The sequence below is a fragment of the Salvelinus sp. IW2-2015 genome, unplaced genomic scaffold, assembly GCF_002910315.2.
Source record: "Salvelinus sp. IW2-2015 unplaced genomic scaffold, ASM291031v2 Un_scaffold2949, whole genome shotgun sequence".
NCBI lineage: Eukaryota > Metazoa > Chordata > Actinopteri > Salmoniformes > Salmonidae > Salvelinus > Salvelinus sp. IW2-2015.
The window spans coordinates 69,084-80,796 of record NW_019944244.1 but is presented as its reverse complement, the minus strand read 5'-3'; the positions used below and the strand labels follow the sequence as shown (position 1 = coordinate 80,796).

Here is an 11,713-nt window from a genome sequence, read left to right as displayed (position 1 = left end):
ACCAACTTGATGTTTTTTGTATGTTGAAAGAGGATTTGTACCAATAGCACCTTTTATAGGACCACTACCCTGTCTGGTATATAGTAGTGGACCACTACCCTGTCTGGTCTATAGTAGTGGCCATTACCCTGTCTGGTATATAGTAGTGGACCACTACCCTGTCTGGTCTATAGTAGTGGACCACTACCCTTCTTCTATAGTAGTGGACCACTACCCTGTCTGGTCTATAGTAGTGGACCACTACCCTGTCTGTCTATAGTAGTGGACCACTACCCTGTCTGGTCTATAGTAGTGGACCATTACCCTGTCTGGTATTAGTAGTGGACCACTACCCTGTCTGGTCTATAATAGTGGACCACACCCTGTCTGGTCTATAGTAGTGGACCATTACCCTGTCTGGTCTATATAGATGGACCACTACCCTGTGTGTCTTGGTCTATAGTAGTGGACCACTACCCTGTGGTGTCTGGTCTATAGTAGTGGACCGCTACCCTGTCTGGTCTATAGTAGTGGACCTGTCTGGTCTATAGTAGATGCTAGACCTGTCTGGTCTATAGTAGTGGACCACTACCCTGTCTGGTCTATAGTAGTGGACCACTACCCTGTCTGGTCTATAGTAGTGGACCACACCCTGTCGGTCATAGTAGTGGACCACTACCCTGTCTGGTCTATAGTAGTGGACCACTACCCTGTCTGGTCTATAGTAGTGGACCACTACCCTGTCTGGTCTATAGTAGTGGACCACTACCCTGTCTGGTCTATAGTAGTGGACCACTACCCTGTCTGGTCTATAGTAGTGACCACTACCCGTCTGGTCTATAGTAGTGGACCACTACCCTGTCTGGTCTATAGTAGTGGACCACTACCCTGTCTGTCTATAGTAGTGGACCACTACCCTGTCTGGCTATATAGTAGTGGACCACTACCCTGTCTGGTCTATAGTAATGGACCACTACACTGTCTGGTCTATAGTAGTGGACCGCTACCCTGTCTGGTCTATAGTAGTGGACCGCTACCCTGTCTGTCTTAAGTAGTGGACCACTACCCTGTCTGGTCTATAGTAGTGGACCACTACCCTGTCTGGTCTATAGTAGTGGACCATACCCTGTCTGGCTATAGTAGTGGACCACTACCCTGTCTGGTCTATAGTAGTGGACACTACCCCGTCTGGTCTATAGTAGTGGACCACTACCCTGTCTGGTCTATAGTAGTGGACCACTACCCTGTCTGGTCTATAGTAGTGGACCACTACCCTGTCTGTTCTATATAGTAGTGGACCACTACCCTGTCTGGTCTATAGTAGTGGACCACTTACCACTGTCTGGTCTATAGTAGTGGACCGCTACCCTGGTCTGGTCTATAGTAGTGGCCGCTACCCTGTCTGGTCTATAGTAGTGGACCACTACCCTGTCTGGTCTATAGTAGTGGACCACTACCTGTTGGTCTATAGTAGTGGACCACTACCCTGTCTGTCTATAGTAGTGGACCGCTACCCTGTCTGGTCTATAGTAGTGGACCACTACCCTGTCTGGTCATAGTAGTGGACCATACCCTGTCTGGTCTATAGTAGTGGACCACTACCCTGTCTGGTCTATAGTAGTGGACCACTACCCTGTCTGGTCTATAGTAGTGGACCACTACCCTGTTATATAGTGGACCGCTACCCTGTCTGGTCTTATAGTGGACCACTACCCTGTCTGGTCTATAGTAGTGGACCACTACCCTGTCTGGTCATATAGTAGTGACCACTACCCTGTCTGGTCTATAGTAGTGGACCACTACCCTGTCTGGTCTATAGTAGTGGACCACTACCCTGTCTGGTCTATAGTAGTGGACCCTACCCTGTCTGGTCTATAGTAGTGGACCACTACCCTGTCTGGTCTATAATAGTGGACCATACCCTGTCTGGTCTATAGTAGGGGACCACTACCCTGTTCTGGTCTATAGTAGGGACCACTACCCGTCCTGTCCAACTTGAGGCAGCAAGTTGCCATCTAGTGGTGAAACACAGACATGACAATCTACAGGGACATCCCTATGCAATTAAAACAATTATTTTACCTTTATTTAACAAAGCAAGACAGTTAAGAATAAATCTGTATTTTCAATTACGGCCTTGGAACAGTGGGTTAGGGGCAGAAAGACAGGTTTTTACCTTGTCAGCTCGGGGATTCGATCTTGCAACCTTTCGGTTACTAGTCCAACGCTCTAACCACTAGGCTACCTGCCGCCCCGATGTTAACTGTCCGTATTTAGAATACAGAGATTAAACCCTCAACACCTGGTCCTTTTTTATTCACAAACATTAAACAGTTTAGAGGGTAACTTCCTTTTATACAAGGCTCCTTTAAACATCAGTAATACAATTAGCATCCCTGCTTCCAAAGTCAACCAACCGCAGCATTCTAGTGACGTGCTGGGATGATCAACATGTGAGAAGTGCTTTTTCTAACACTTGTATGAGCTACTAATATTTCACACAWCTCAAATATTTATTTGTCTCCCTCCACCTCCCTCTCCCAGACATCTCCCCCCAAAAAATATTTCAGACATCTCAGAAAATACAAAATAAATCTCAATAACATATTTCAACAAAACAAAGAATACAATGTAACTTTTTTTTTTTAAAGGTAGAGATTGTCGACAAAGAAAAACACAAAAGTAGTATGTCAAATACAATACTCACATTTATTAGATTCATTTAATAGAGGCTCATTTATCAATTTACTTCGTCAACAAGAAAAACAAATCCCCAAAGTACAATTGTGATTTAAAACTCCCTATAGCTCTTAACTACACGTGTACAGTTATTATTGTGGATAGCCAGCGATTGCATATTAAAAGCTACGGGACAAGTACAGTAGTTCAATAACAAGGAAGAAAACCAAAACTGAATCTTAGAGACACAGGGTGTGTGGACAAGTACAGTAGTTAATTAACGAGGAAGAAAACCAAAGCTGAATCTTAGAGACACAGGGTGTGTGGACAAGTACAGTAGTTAATTAACGAGGAAGAACAAAACTGAATCTTAGTCAGAGACATAGTTTGTATCCCAAAGGCCCCCTATTCCCTACATAGTGCACTACTTTTGACCAGAGCCCTATGAGTTGTAGTGCACTACTTTTGACCAGAGCCCTATGCCCTTATGGGTGTAGTGCACTACTTTTGACCAGAGCCCTATGGGTCGTAGTGCACTACTTTTGACAGAGCCCTATGGGTCGTATGTGCACTACTTTTTGACCAGAGCCCTATGGGTCGTAGTGCACTATGTAGGGAAGAGGAAGCCATTTGAGTCACAGCCAATAGTATAAATCGTTCATTGTTCCCTAAAAGGTCAAGCAGCTCTAAATACGGTCAACACGAGGTCATAGTGAAGATCCACCGTCGTGGTCGAGAGGTGTCGTCGTCGTCTCTTCCTCAATCTGCTGCAATGCATTCTGGTCACAGGGAGGTGGCGAGGTGGGCTGAAAAGTCAAAAAGAGAACATCTGATTATGTCTGATCTAATAAGTAAATCTTAAAATGTAGTAATGACCTCATCTAATTACAGAGTATTAGGACTTCCAACATGACAGTCCGCCCTTCTCTAAATAGACATTCATCATATTCACGTCAGTATGTTCTCATTAAAAAGGTGCAGTGACAGAGCAGGGGATCAGTAGAAGACCAGCAGAGTAAAATGAGTGCAGGAGATCAGTAGAACGACACAGAGTAAAATGAGGTGCAGGAGATCAGTAGTAGAACGACCAGCAGAGTAAAATGAGGTGCAGTGAGATCAGTAGAGAACCAGCAGAGTAAAATGAGGTGCAGTGAGATCAGTAGAGGACCAGCAGAGTAAAATGAGGTGCAGTGAGATCAGTAGAAACGACCAGCAGAGTAAAATGAGGTGCAGTGAGATCAGTAGAAGACCAGCAGAGTAAAATGAGGTGCAGTGAGATCAGTAGAAGGACCAGCAGAGTAAAATGAGGTGCAGTGAGATCAGTAGAAGGACCAGCAGAGTAAAATGAGGTGCAGTGAGATCAGTAGAAGGCCAGCAGAGTAAAAGGGACTTGTATACATGGAGGGGGTGGAGGGAGATTCTTATCGGCTCCTGAACGTCCTGTATGTCCTGTATAAATGACTTACACTTGAGTCGGATGTAGCAGGGGTCACAGTAAGGCTTCCCGTTACTGATTCTGATCTGGGCTCTGACCTCTGACCCTCCAAGTCGGCACCTGCAGTCCACACACTGGGGAGAGGAGAAGATGGGACTGTGAAATCAGGAGACTCAACTAAAACACTGACTGTGATTAGCTTCATTCAACCAGTGATTATCCAGCAACCCGCTGTAAACAAGCAGTGCGTGCGTGGAGAGAGAAGAGAGTTAGCGTTACCAGCCCTACCACCGTGGAGAGAGAGAGAGTTAGCGTTACCAGCCCTACCACCGTGGAGAGAGAGAGAGTTAGCGTTACCAGCCCTACCACCGTGGAGAGAGAGAGAGTTAGCATTACCAGCCTACCACCGTGGAGAGAGAGAGAGTTAGCGTTACCAGCCCTACCACCGTGGAGAGAGAGAAGAGTTAGCATTACCAGCCCTACCACCGGGAGAGAGAGAGAGTTAGCATTACAGCCCTACCACCGTGAGAGAGAGAGAGTTAGCTTACCAGCCTACCACCGTGGAGGAGAGAGTTAGCATTACCAGCCCTACCACCGTGGAGAGAGAGAGTTAGCATTACCAGCCCTACCACCGTGGAGAGAGAGAGTTAGCATTACCAGCCCTACCACCGTGGAGAGAGAGTTAGCGTTACCAGCCCTACACCGTGGAGAGAGAGTTAGCGTACCAGCCCTACCACCGTGGAGAGAGAGTTAGCGTCACAGCCCTACACCGTGGAGAGAGAGTTAGCATTACCAGCCCTACCACCGTGGAGAGAGAGTTAGCGTCACCAGCCCTACACCGTAGGAGAGAGTTAGCATTACCAGCCCTACCACCGTGGAGAGAGAGAGAGAGTTAGCATTACCAGCCCTACCACCGTGGAGAGAGAGAGAGTTAGCGTTACCAGCCCTACCACCGTGGAGAAGAGAGTTAGCATTACCAGCCCTACCACCGTGGAGAGAGAGAGTTAGCATTACAGCCTACCACCGTGGAGAGAGAGAGTTAGCATTACCAGCCCTACCACCGTGGAGAGAGAGTTAGGTTACCAGCCCTACCACCGTGGAGAGAGAGTTAGCGTTACCAGCCCTACCACCGTGGAGAGAGAGTTAGCGTCACCAGCCCTACCACCGTGGAGAGAGAGTTAGCATTACCAGCCCTACCACCGTGGAGAGAGAGTTAGCTACCAGCCTACCACCGTGGAGAGAGAGTTAGCATTACCAGCCCTACCACCGTGGAGAGAGAGTTAGCATTACCAGCCCTACCACCGTGGAGAGAGAGTTAGCGTCACCAGCCCTACCACCGTGGAGAGAGAGTTAGCGTCACCAGCCCTACCACCGTGGAGAGAGAGAGTTAGCATTACCAGCCCTACCACCGTGGAGAGAGAGAGTTAGCGTTACCAGCCCTACCACGTGGAGAGAGAGAGTTAGCGTCACCAGCCCTACCACCGTGGAGAGAGAGTTAGCGTTACCAGCCCTACCACCGTGGAGAGAGAGTTAGCGTTACCAGCCCTACCACCGTGAAGAGAGTTAGCGTTACCAGCCCTACCACCGTGGAGAGAGAGTTAGCGTTACCAGCCCTACCACTGTAGATGAGAGAGTTAGCTTACCAGCCCTACCACCGTGGAGAGAGAGTTAGCGTTACCAGCCCTACCACCGTGGAGAGAGAGTTAGCGTCACCAGCCCTACCACCATAGAGAGAGTTAGCATTACCAGCCCTACCACCGTGGAAGAGAGAGAGAGTTAGCATTACCAGCCCTACCACCGTGGAGAGAGAGTTAGCGTTACCAGCCTACCACGTGGGAGAGAGTTAGCATTACAGCCACCCACACCGTGGAGAGAGTTAGCATTACCAGCCTACCACCCTGAGAGAGAGTTAGCGTTACCAGCCTTACCACCGTAGAGAGAGAGTTAGCGTTACCAGCCCTACCACCGTGGAGAGAGAGTTAGCATTACCAGCTCTACCACCATGGAGAGTTAGCATTACCAGGCCTACCACCGTGGAGAGAGTTAGCATTACCAGCCTACCACCGTGAGAGAGAGTTAGCTTACTAGCCCTACCACCGTGGAGAGAGAGTTAGCATTACCAGCCCTACCACCATGGAGAGTTAGCATTACCAGGCCTACCACCGTGGTGAGAGAGTTAGCATTACCAGCCCTACCACCATGGAGTTAGCATTACCAGGCTACCACCGTTGGAGAGAGAGTTAGCGTTACCAGCCCTACCACCGTGAGAGGAGAGTTAGCATTACCAGCCCTACACCATGGAGAGTTAGCATTACCAGCCTACCACCGTGGAGAGAGAGTTAGCGTTACCAGCCCTACCACCATGGAGAGAGAGTTAGCATTACCAGCCCTACCACCATGGAGAGAGAGTTAGCATTACCAGCCCTACCACCGTGGAGAGAGAGTTAGCGTTACCAGCCCTACCACCATGGTGAGAGAGTAGCATTACCAGCCCTACCACCATGGAGTTAGCATTACAAGCCCTACACCATGGAGAGTTAGCATTACCAGCCCTACCACCGTGGAGAGTGAGGCAGGGAAAAACCAAGGAAAACCAAAGAAAGGTGACACCTCATGGATTCCTGTCAGACGTCAACAACCCTCCTTACAGTTAGAACAGACAGTGAGCAGAAGCAGGACATGTATTCTGTCATGGAAGAAGATAAGGTGAAGCCAGTCAGTCAGTGAGCTACAGTGCCCAGGTGAAGCTGCCCAGCCAGTCGTCTGCTACAGGCCCAGCCAGTCAGTCTGCTACAGGCCCAGCCAGTCAGTCTGCTACAGGGCCCAGCCAATCAGTCTGCTACAGGCCCAGCCAATCAGTCTGCTACAGGGCCCAGCCAGTCAGTCTGCTACAGGCCCATTAGCTTATTCATTGAGTGTGCTGACAGGTTTGTAGAGGACCTCTCCTCCGACCAGGTGAATGAGGTCCAGACTCTCACCTGGAAACAGGCCAGGTGGAAGCAGAGGTTCAGGGTCTCAATGACCATGGCAGCCCCTCTGCCCATAGGACACACACACACTGAACACACCTGACGCGCAGTCAGCACTCTGCAGGGAGAGAGAGAACAGGAACACAGGAAGAAACAAACAGGATGAGAGAGAGAGAGAGAGATCACAGAGGGACCAGACTGATCCACAAGGTCTCAGGGTAAAATTAGAGAGAGGGATCGCAGAGGGACTATACTGATCAACACACATACACACATCTGGGGGCAGGATGAGAGGTATCACAGATGGACTAGACTGATCCACACACACACACACAAGGTCTGGGGGTAAGATGAGAGGATCACAGAGAGACTGATCCACAAGGTCTGGGGTTAAGATGAGAGGATCACAGAGAGACTGATCCACAAGGTCTGGGGGAACATCCATTGAAAAGGTGTCCTCCTACAAATGCATTGGTATGTGGCTGGACGATGAGCTACAAGCTCACCAGGAAGATAAACACTGAAATTGGGTTTTTATTTTTGCAAAAAGTCCCTTCTGTCTAATGTGTTATGATGACTTATTGTTTATGCATGAAGCCTGTTCTCTGTTCATCATGCATCCATCCTCATTACTAATGCTAAGTCACCCCTCATTCTCCTCTCTGGGATCAGACTGTTCTGTTCCAGAGACTGGACTCTGTTCATCATGCATCCATCCTCGTTACTAATGCTAAGTCACCCCTCATTCTCCTCTCTGGGATCAGACTGTTCTGTTCCAGAGACTGGACTCTGTTCACCATGCATCCATCCTCATTACTAAATGGTAAGTCACCCCTCATTCTCCTCTCTGGGATCAGACTGTATGAGGAGACTACAGCACTGGAACTCAACATTTTGTGACGTTACAGACTTATTCTAAAATGGATTAAATGATTTCTTCCTCAATCTAAACACAAGACCCCATAATGACATCACAATACCCCATWATGACATCACAAGACCCCATAATGACATCACAATACCCCATAATGACATCACAAGACCCCATAATGACATCACAAGACCCCATAATGACAAAGTGAACAAGTTTTTAGGCACATTACATAAGTATTCAGACCCTTTACTATGAGACTCAACATTGATCATCATTGAGATGTTTCAAGAACTTGGAGTCCACCTGTGGTAAATTCAGATTGATTGGACATGATTTGGAAAGGAACACACCTGTCTATAATAGGTCAGAGCAAAAAGCAAGCCCTAGAGAGCGCCGAGACAGGATTGTGTCGAGGCACAGATCTTGGGGAAGGGTACCAAACATTCTCTGCAGCATTTGAAGGTCCAAGAACAGTGCCTCCATCATTCTTAAATGGAAGAAGTTTGGAACCACTAAGACTCTTCCTAGAGCTGGCCACCCGGACAAACTGAGCAATCAGGGGAGAGGCCTTGTCAGGGAGGTGACCAAGAACCTCGATGGTCACACTGAATGAGCTCCAGAGTTTCCTCTGTGGAGATGGGAAACCTTCCAGAAGGACAACCATCTCTGCAGCACTCCACCAATCAGGCCTTTATGGTAGAGTGGCCAGACAGAAGCCACTCCTCAGTAAAAGGCAGATGACAGCAGCTTGGTGTTTGCCAAAAGGCACCTAAAGACTCTCAAACCATGAGAAACAAGATTCTCTGATCTGATGAAACCAAAGATTAAACTCTTTGGTCCTGAAGCAACGGACGTCTGGAGGAAACCTGGCCACCATCCCTACGGTGAAGCATGGTGGTGGCAGCATCATGCTGAGGGGATGTTTTTTAGCGGCAGGGACTGGGAGACTAGTCAGGATCGAGGCAAGATGACCGAAGCAAAGTACAGAGAGATCCTTCATGAAAATCTGCTCCAGATCTGGGGTGAAAGTTCACACCGCCAAGACAAAGCAGCAGTGGCTTCGGGACAGCTCTCTTTGTCATACCCAGAAGACTTGAGGCTGTAATCGCTGCCACGATTCTAAAGTACCGAGTAAAGGGTCTGAAAACTTAAAAGGTTTTTTATTTTTAAATACGTGCAAAAAATGTTCTGTCATTATGGGATATTGTGTGTAGATTAATGAGGGGGGAAAATGTATACATTTTTGAACAAGTCCTAATGTACAAGTCATGGATCCTGAATCCTTTCAGAATGAACTGTAATTTTTTAAAGACATGACAAAACACAGCGCAAGTCCCAATTGGTCCATTACCGGTCGTGCTGCTGTGAGACGGGTCGTGATTGGCCGGTGGCGGGTTCCTCTCCGGTGTTGGGTGGRGTGGAAGACGTGCTGGAGGGACGGGGCCAGGTAGGGCTGTGTTTCTGGGTCCCGTTGGAGTAACCCCCCAGGGCCCCACCCATGCTGTGCCGGGAGGAGGGGGGGTGGTACGGGGCGGAGAAACCCAGGGAGGAGTGGGGGCGTTGGGGGTTAGAGAGCAGGGAGGAAGAGGAGGGAAGGTTGTCCAGAGAGTCGTACCTGCCGAGAGGTCAGATGGAGAGGTCAGATAACAGGTCACGTAGAGAGAGAGGGGTACGTTACAAATGGCACACCCCCTCCTACCTCATTGGCCCTCGCCGGTTAACCCCCCCCACATCTTACTTCCTCATTGGCCCTCGCCGGTTAATGGATTGACACCACCCCCCCCCTCCTACCTCCTCATTGGCCCTCGCCGGTTAACGGGTTGTCTCCCACCCCCCCTCCTACCTCCTCATTGGCCCTCGCCGATTAACGGGTTGCCTCCTACCTCCTCATTGGCCCTCGCCGGTTAGTTGGTTGTTTGTTGTCAGAGGTGGAGCGTTGCCGTATCCAGCTGTTGTCGGTCAGCAGAGCAGTCCTCTTCCTCATCTCCTCCAGGATCTGTTGCCTCTCAGCCTCTACTACCGACATGCTCTGACCAGGCTTCCTCCTAGCGACCTCCCCGGTACCGCCTAATAACCAACCAGAGAGCAGAGTCACGACAGGATAACCAATCAGATCATAGTTACTACAGCAAGACCAATAAAGAAGGACAGTCATTTGAGCATTGTCCAATGAGTGAAGGATATTATTCCAACAGGACCAATAGGTGAAAACAAAGCCCTCTATCACAATATAGAAAGGTGAGGACAGTCATTACCCTCCCCCGTCTCCCTGGGCCTCGGCTAAATGAGAGGACCGGTTAGAGTCATTACCCACCCCTCCACCGTCTCCCTGGGCCTCGGCTAAATGAGAGGACTGGTTAGAGTCATTACCCACCCCTCCACCGTCTCCCTGGGCCTCGGCTAAATGAGANTACTCACACATCACCCTGCAGTACTCACACATCACCCTGCAGTACTCACACATCACCCTGCAGTACTCACACATCACCCTGCAGTACTCACACATACAAACACTGAGCACAACTAGTCATACAAGCATCAAGGTGATTGACATACAAATATCACCACATGATTCATTGACAGTTTACCATCACAAAGGTGCACTCCCAAGCCCCCTAGCTGGGTGAAACCATAGCAGTCTCTAGTACTGACTGACCTGTCAGCGATAGATAGCTGGGTGAAACCATAGGAGTCCCCAGACCTGGAGACAGAGGCAGCAGAGGAGGCAGCCAGGGCAGGGCGAGAAGACAGAGGGCAGGGCGAGAAGACAGAGGGCAGGGCGAGAAGACAGAGTGCAGGGCGAGAAGACAGAGGGCAGGGCGAGAAGGCGAGAGGACAGGGCGAGAAGGCGAGAGGACAGAGGGCAGGGCGAAAGGACAGAGAACAATCACAGCAGAGTCAATTTGCAGACGTACAATTTGGGCTTGTTTGACAGCAGCCAGCAAGTTGTGACTGACTGGTCCACAAAACTTAAGCGCGAACCCACACGAGTAAATAACCACTGCAGTTCAGGAAGATATAAAGCCCTCTTAGCCTGGAACCACACTGAGTAAATACCACTGCAGGTCAGGAAGACATACAGCCCACTTAGCCTGGAACCCACACTGAGTAAATACCACTGCAGGTCAGGAAGACATACAGCCCACTTAGCCTGGAACCCACACTGAGTAAATACCACTGCAGTTCAGGAAGACATACAGCCCTCTTAGCCTGGAACCCACACTGAGTAAATACCACTGCTCTTTCTCTTCAGTGATTCAGCGTGGAACTGCTTCCATTGGAACCGTTCGTGCCCATGTCTGTTATGATAAAACGTGCCAATTCTGGGCTAAACTTACCTGTAGTCTGAGAGAATGCTGATTGGACAGTTTACTCGTCTTGTTGCGATGTTGTACAGGAGAAGTACCGGCAGGACCAGAAGAGGCTGGATGATGAGTGGCAGCAGGCCCAGGAGGAGGCAGGGGTGGAGGGATACAGGCAGGCTGAGGTGACCCCTGATCCTCTACCGTCCAGAGGCATCGGGGAAATGTAGTCCCTTGTGTCAAATCATCCACACCGAACACGGAGAGCTCAGGAGAGATGACCGACGGGACCGCTAGCCTTGCCAGTCCTCAGCCTGTCTTGGGCCAGCCCATGCCCCTGTTGCCCGTGTGGCATCCAATCAAAAGAAGGAAGACGTTTTTGACGGGGGAAGAAGGGGGAGCCTCATCCTCAAGAGAGGGAGGAGCCTGGAAGAGGAGACCGATGACTGGAGAAGGAGATAACTGGTAAGACCAC

General features: G+C 49.4%; 1 pseudogene; it reads right to left on the bottom strand.

The window, feature by feature from the left end:
* Positions 1-2,669: 2,669 nt before the first annotated feature.
* LOC112075037 (LIM domain only protein 7-like) overlaps positions 2,670-11,713 on the bottom strand; it is a 69,576-nt pseudogene continuing 60,532 nt past the window's right edge.